At 32.3% G+C, this 8058-nt stretch overlaps 1 long non-coding RNA gene across 2 annotated transcripts; it reads left to right on the top strand.

Moving 5' to 3' along the window:
• The first annotated feature begins 844 nt into the window (after window positions 1-844).
• LOC21412373 lies at window positions 845-7472 on the top strand. Of its 2 annotated transcripts, none has more exons than XR_002902478.1 (7): window positions 845-918; window positions 1184-1226; window positions 1363-1533; window positions 1928-2601; window positions 2826-2937; window positions 5413-5521; window positions 7093-7472. It is a non-coding gene; the product is annotated as an uncharacterized LOC21412373 (long non-coding RNA). The 2 variants fall into 2 exon arrangements; XR_002902477.1 differs by having other exon boundaries at window positions 2822-2937.
• The last annotated feature ends 586 nt before the right edge of the window (window positions 7473-8058 follow it).

Genomic DNA, 8058 nt, shown 5'->3' with positions numbered 1-8058 from the left:
ACGACAAGCATGGAGGAGCAAGGTGAGCAAATATGAGAATTGAGAAGGATGCTTGCTGAGAAGGAGGCTGAAGTCGCGAGACTCTCTGTACATTTACAAGAAAATGTGGGTTTGGGTCAAGCATCTGGACGAGGACAGACATCTGCATCCCCAATACCCCAACCAGGCTTGAGAACTGAGATAAGACAGTCAGCGGATCCAATACCACAACTAGACTTGAGGGCATTAATCATGGATGGAATACAAGAATATCAAGCTGCTATGTGTATGCCGGTATTAGGGTACTGAAAGCCTTACCCGGCACATTATGATCAAATCCCTTTCTTTTGATATTATGTAATGCCAAATTTTGAAAAATTTGATGAGATAAATGGGTCTCCACATGAACATTTGGCATACTATACCTCTGCATGCAGTGAGACTGCTCAATAAGACGCACTATTGATTAAACAGTTCGTGTAATCTCTAAAAGATGCAGTATTCATGTGGTACACACAACTTTCTCCAGGTTTCATTATTACATGGGATGACATGTAAAAAAGCATTCTTAGCCAAATTTGTCTCCTAAAAAAAGAAAATAACAATCACAAATTTAGTAGAAATTAAGCAAAGACCGGGAGAAAGTACAAATAACTTTATCACTAGATGGAGAAATCTTAACTTTCAATGCCCAAAAAAATTGATAGAGATTTCTACAGTTTTCATGTGTGCTAATAATCTCATCAATAACTATAATAGAAAATTGAGTGCGTTTACTGTAGATAAAGACACGATTCTACTGTTCAAACTTTCATCGCTCTATTTTGTCCTCTTGTATGGTTTTTTTTTTTGTTTTTTTTTTCAAGAATCGTATTTCTCAAGCGGTTTTTCTGAGAATCGTCTTTCTCAGGCGGGTTTTCGGAGAATCGTCTTCCTCAAGTGAGTTCTCTGTTTCTTTTTCTGAGTTCTCTTTTCTTCTCTCTCCTTTTCTTCTCTTCCTCTGTGTTAGTGTCGCTTTTTGGTAATAATTTTGCTTCTTCATCTTCACTTATATGATCTCATTTCTCTTTAACTTTTGAGTTAAGAGGAAAAGGGAAAGCTCTGCACTCATTTTTTTGGTTTCGTTTTATTCCTCTGCATTTCCTCTCTCTCTCTCTCTCTCTCTCTCTCATTTTATCTTCTTGCTGGTTGGTTCTTCTTGCAGATTCATGGTTTCTCTGGTGTTGTTCCTCTACTCACCTTTACAGGTTTGCCTTTTTCTCCTCTTCTAATGCTTTTTAATTTTGGGGATTTCTTTTTCTATGATCCTAGGTTAGATTGCTATTTTGATTTTGATTTTGTTTGTTTTTTTTTTAAACTATGTTTACCTTTTTGTCGCTGAAGTCGTGTTTGTGCAAAATGCTTGGATTTTTTCAAGCCCTAAGTCAGAATCCAAGCTACCCCTTTTGTTGGCCTCTCTTCTCTCCGCCGTATCTCTCTCTTCGTCCTCGAGAGAAGCTCTCATTGGAACCTCTCCGTGACTGGTTCGGAACTCCGACCACCCTAAAAAATAAGGTGATTTGTGTTACCAGTTCCAATCTCCTTTTCAATCACTAGGTAACCTCTCTTTGATATCCAAGTCTGAATAGGTAAACTCTCTTCTGTTTATTTTTTATTTTTTATTTTTTTATTCTTCCTTATCATCTGATGATGTTAATCTTTTCTTCAATAAAAAAATTGTCAGTAGTTTGAGAGATTACTAAAGAGAGTACTCTGGTCCCTGAGTACTTAATTAAAAGAGTGAGGAAGGTCATCAATGTTCTTTCTGTCAATCTTAGCATTATTATTGTTATTATTATTATTATTATTTTTTTTTTTTTTTGCTTTTTGCAGTTAGCATTGTTCCAAAGTTTAGATTTTATTTGTTCTTTGGGTTATAAAGATGCGTATCTTTGTCTACCTGTGTCAGAAACTGATTTATACTTGAGAAAGCTTGAAGAATTGGACAAACAACTTGATAAACTTCAAACCAAGAAGGTTCAAGACCATCTGTGCACACTAAAATTACTTTATTTAGTTCTTTGTTTAGGTGATTTTGAAGGATCTAATAATATAAGTAATGCACATCTGAGCTTATAGGGGGTTAAAATACAGAGAATGTAGAGGTAAGTGTTCTACGTTTTTAGTTTTCCAGTATGTGTAATTTATTTTCCCTTTTGGTTGATCATGTTTTCCCTTATTGTATTGCCTGCTACAAGACCTTGATGTCTGCACTTGCAACACAACTGTCAATGGTCTCTGTACATTGAAAAACATAACCTAAAATGTGGTAATGCACTAATGAATGACTTTTCCATGTCAGGAATGCTTAAAGATGGTAATGTGCTACTACTTAAATGGAGTTTTTATCTATTAGTGCGCTGGTTACTACCTTTTCTATAAGAATCTTTATCAATTACCTTCTTGAGTCGCTGCAGGAATTTTGGTTAAGCTGAGTTACGTAGTGGCTGGCAATTGCTCTCTAAGGTAAAATAGAATAAAACGAAAGGACAAGTTGAAGATGTTAACTAGGCGCAACTGGGTGCTAGAAAGATAAAGAGCTATAGACACATCTCGGGAAGAACATTGAGCCATAGCAAATGGGTATGACTAAGATTCTTCTTGTTGGACGAAATGAATTACTACACAAACATACACACACACATATATATTGTGTTAGCAATGTGTTGTATGTTCCTAAAATGTGGCATTGAAGCTATAGAGTCTAGAATGTACGTTGATGTGTTGTTAGTAGTACAAAAATTACATTTGTGTCCGTTTTGTTGAATATCTACATCTCTTTACCCCATGTTTGAATCCTTAGATAGATTGAGCGTCAGCTTGCTAAGTTAAAGAGGAATCTTTTAGCAAGAAAGAAATAGCAAAAGTTGAGAAATGGTTGGTTGCATGTGATCAAGAGGGCTGGCTTGAGTATCACAGGTTGGTCTTAAATTTTTTTTATGTTGTGACTTTTCAGTTTTTCCTTTGTTTTTCAGTTTATGACCTACAAATAAAATGAGACACTAAAGAATAATTTTAATTTTTGTGCAAGTAGAGCTCGATCAAGGATCAATGTTCGCTGAAAATGTAGTGGGTCCAATTTAGTATTGATGAAAGATTAGCAATAGTATTTGACTCTTCCCTCAAGACATAAAGAGTGTTTTTTTTTTTTTTTTTTTGACATTCTTATGGGTGTGCAAATGTTCTATTTTGTTGGAAGTATGACTGAAACTTATGAACCATTTTATTTTTAATCTTTGATTACTTCATTGGAATATTGTAAATATTATAGATTCTTTGATATGCATTTAAGATTTATTTTTCTTTTGTACAGTGAATTAAAGAATTGAAAGTACATAAGGCATATGAGGCTACAACTAGACATCTTTTAAGTAGAAAGCTGACAGGACTTTAGATGTCACTTGTTTAGTAAGCGACCTCTAAAGTCTTTTTAAATGCACACTGTTAAGGGGGCTTTAGTTTGCCATCCGACAAGCAACGTCTAAAAGGAGGTTTAGATGTCACCCGAAAAAGCGACGTCTAAATTGGTGCTTTTCCAGGTGACGTCTAAGGCCTTTTGTGTAGTGTAGTTTAAACAGAAATTTAGATTTGTTTAAATTCTTATGAGGTTTTCTGTTACAGAAAAAGTTTGAATCAAAACTTTTTTATTCAAACTTATGAAATAAAGAAAGGCTTCATATCCTTCACAATATGAATCAATTTATGAATTTATTTTTTTTCTTCTTTCTTTTCAAACCATGTCAAGTTTCCTTTCTATGTATATCTTTGTTTTTCTTTGGTACAAATATGTAACAAATATATATTTGCTGTTTAGTTGTTTTAATTGATTTGTATTCTAAAGAGAAATATTAGCCAATGTGGATTAAGAGCTTGTCTGGGTTTAGTTGTACAATCGTCCAGAGAGAACTCATGATTCGTTTGCAAAGACAGCTCGAAATTAGGCAAAGTTAATGCTTTCTTATGAGGATATTCTCAATAAAGAATATAAAGAGTTCTTTTTAGAAAATCAATACTTGAGAGAGAGAAATAACAAGAACTTTTGAAATGGGTATTTGTCTAAAAAACTACAATCTAATAAAATTGTTTGAATTATAGTCATACTTATTTACCAATAAGACCTTAAAAAAGAGCTTAAAATTCAACAGATCAATGATGAAACGCATTTGTGACGAAAGGATGAGTTAAAGGATCCTTAACTTTCAAAATTTTAACCTTACTAAATCCAACATCATATGTCAAAAATAATTCAACCAAAATCAAAGTTGAAAATATTCATTCTTCTCAAAATGTATTTGCAATAAGAAAAAGAAGTATAATCTAATGGACATAATTTATGACCTTAGAAAAATAGTGAAAAACATAAATGTGATGACTAAACTATAAAAACACGATTAGTGCATATATTATTTATTGCTCACACGTGCGTAGCACATGTATCAAACTAGTGTATATAAATGTGCGTGTGTGTTATGTTGGTTTCTTATAATGGAAAAGGATGAGTTATTTTTTATATGTTTTTCTCCGTGAAGCAAAAATTGCTAATGGGTTGTTCATTATAAGTAAATTGCACATTCTCTTTCATTGTCCTGCATTTGTATATGCATCTAGATTTAGGTTGTTTATGCTTTAAACTTGGTTCTTCAATATGTCTTTTCTTTAAAGTTAATAATGTTATAAAACTTGCACATTAGTACTTGTCTGACTCTGGCTGCACTATAGCAATGTTCAAATTTGTAGAAAATATTAGATAAAGAGGTAAAGAGTTGAAGAAAAATCGATAAAGCTAAAGAGTTTGTGTTTTACTATAGTACAATTTTTCTATTGGTCAGGTTTTGCTAAAGAATGTTTATGTGTTGCTTTTATCTTGGTTCTTCATTTTGTGAATTCTTGTTCACTTTTTTAGTTAATACTATGAATTTTATCGTGGTTTGCTGGTTGGTATGTTTCATTGTTAAGGAGTTATTGTCTACAAGATATTATCTACTTCCAACAACGTTCTCTGTCTTCCTAAAGGTTACCTTTCTCCATCGGTTTCTTTTGTTCCATTCCTTAGTCATTATGATCTCTGATTTAAATCTTTTGGCTTTTCATTTGTTATTATTCAAGACTTTTGGTAAAACATTACAATAAGGAATTTAAATCTGAAAAGTTATGGGTTCGTTTGGATATCTGCACAACTTGTATGGAGAATTACAGCTTCGTAGTAGCGCAGAGCTACTTCAAATAATTTTGGGTGCAATAAAAAAAAACTCATATATGTGTTTTGTTAATATTTTTCCATTTCCTCACTATATTTTTGTTATGATTTCAAATTTTAATTTTATTAAATGATAGATATTTATCCCCACAAGATTTTGTATTAGCCTTAATAGTTATTGTTCTGCATTTTCCTAGGGAATAAATTGTAATTGGATAAAGGCTTTGCTGAGAAGTGAAAAGCGAGAAGCTGAGCTAGGCTGCAAGAATTAGAACTTTAGAAGGAGAAAGCTTTTGTGCGAAGCAGGTAGATTCTACCTATATAATAGGTCCTTAATTTTATTCATTTACTGTCCACAAGTGTCGCTCCTACTCAATTTTAGCTCAAATTGGCTTTTTATTAGCCCATTCAAATTTAGTGACTCTATGTGATAATAGTTATTTCGTTTTCCAAATAATGTTATTTGTACCAATTACAATATTTCTTGTTATAGCAGTAGTATGAAAGGCTCTAAGGACTTGGAACCATTGATCCTAGGTTACACTGCAATTAGATGAGAAGCAAGAATACATATACAGTTTAATTTTTTCATTGTTCACCTTCCATCATCAATATTTGATGTGTATTTATTATAGTTCAGTTCAACCTATTAATTCCTTAATACTACTTGCCGAGGTTTGGAGAGTAGAATATCTCATTGCATAAAATTGTTTCTACAAAACTGCTATACTATTATTAGTTAATAAGTTTTGATGTAGGTCTAGTTACGTTTTTCTATGACCATAAACATTGATTATTTCTTTTTTTATTTGCTACTTAAGAAGAAATTGAACTAACATTCCTCTATCTTAATTATTCTTTTCCCGTTTTCTAATTATGGCCGGTTCATTAGTTTCCTTTCTACATCTCTCATTTTTTAAAACTCTTGAAGATGTTTCTTGTTAATCTCGTTGGCAAAAGAACCCAGCGTTTGAAAATTACAATGTGGCTAAGGTACTTGTCTTTTAGAGATCTGTTTCTTCTTTCCATTTTTTGTTTAGTTTGTGATTCGTAGTATTTTTACTATAATTGCACACTATTTGTTAGTTTAGACCCTTGTGATTGCTTTTTAATTTTGTACTCAATTTGAATTCAGATTATTGATTTTTATGAAATCTATTATATGTGACTTTGATTGCTTGCTATTTGTTCCATGTCTGTTAATTCATCGCGATCAATGTGATTTCACTTTTATTTTTCTTGATCGTTATCTTACGCTGTAATTTCTCAAAGTTTTAGTTCTCTTCTAATTGATCATCACATTCATATTTAGTTATCTGTATCTTCATAAGCATTGTTGTTATATATTGATATTATATTTTGCTTTAATATGTTTTTCTTATTGATATTCAGTGCTTGTGTTGATATTTTTTTTAATATATTAAACTCAACCTCACCCTTCTTTTCTTTTTTTTTTTAATTATTACGTCATACACTTTAATCTTTACCTTTCTTATATAGTTTTGTTTTAATAACTAAACTACTTAATTGTTGTTTGGGTACTCATGTTAGATCCAGCCTAAGTTATTCAATATTGGTTTTCCGCTCTCTAACTAATGTTTAGAAGTAACTTCATCTATTCCTTTTGTAGTCTGAATTCTGATGCGCAAATGGAACAAAAAGGAACTTTTCCATGTTCTTAGGTTCTTTAGCTGCATAATGTTACAACTTTGAGTACAATTTGTGTTCAATACCAAAATGGTGAAACGGTTTAGTTTGGATCTATGGGCTTCGATGTAATTTTATTTTTTTCCCTCTTCAACAAAATTTCTCAAGCTGTCAAGTTCTTAGATTTTAATATACAGAAAATAACAAGTTTTTGTTTGATCATCACCAAGGGCCAATTGAGCTACCGTCGATGGAGACGATGATGACAACAATGCTAGAGAGTGCTGATTCTGAGGATGCCAAACTCTCCCATCCGAGTTTGGATCTAAAAAGCATCACCAGAGCCAAAGAGGGTTGAAACCTCACTGAGATTAAAATCCCTAACAACCATTAGATCATCATTCAACGGTCGTGCCAAAAGAAAATGATAAGGAAGAAATGCTTTCATTTGAGTGCAAAAAAGAACAATAAAACATTGCCTATTCTATTGTGTGTTTATTATTTAGTTAATTCTATATATTTATCCTTATTTAACTAAAAATAAATTTAAAAATCCTAAAGAAAAGTCACATGCGCACGTGTAGTTTTTAACTAGTATTGTGCAAACAAGTTAGTCAATTGATTTTCAACGACTTAAGTTGATGGCCTTCCTCGAGAGAGTAATAAAAGGGCAGGCCAATATTCTTTTGGCTTCAAGCAGGCAGTAAAGGTCTTGGTTTTAATTTGGAGATCCTGTAAGTTTTTTCATTTCTTCTTGATTTCTAATTCAAAATTTCTTTTGATTGCTCGTGTTTTGGGTTCGTCCCTTCTGTTGCTTATGGAAGATTTTTGGTTTTTTTGGTTGATGGTATAAATTCGTGAAGAAAAATCTAAGTCTTTGGTTAAAATTATCTTGATCCTTTTTTCTTTGTTTTTCTCAAACAATTAATGGGAAATCAGGGATGATTATTAACTTTAAGAAGCTAAAGTTGTCTTTATTTGCATTGGATTGTGACTAAAGTGCACAACTTGACTTCACTATTAGCACAAGATCGAGATACTGAGTCAAATTATTGACAAGTTTTGAAGGACAATTTTAAAGATATCCCGTTTTTGGTTGTTTTACTTGTAGGGCACTCATCATTCAAATATTGATGATTATGAAATTATAGTTGATTACAATAGGCTGCAGTTGATGCCTTGCTAGATTCCACGAA

This window comes from Morus notabilis, unplaced genomic scaffold (assembly GCF_000414095.1).
Source record: "Morus notabilis unplaced genomic scaffold, ASM41409v2 Scaffold748, whole genome shotgun sequence".
In the NCBI taxonomy this organism is placed as follows: domain Eukaryota; kingdom Viridiplantae; phylum Streptophyta; class Magnoliopsida; order Rosales; family Moraceae; genus Morus; species Morus notabilis.
This window is presented reverse-complemented; position numbering and strand designations above follow the sequence as displayed.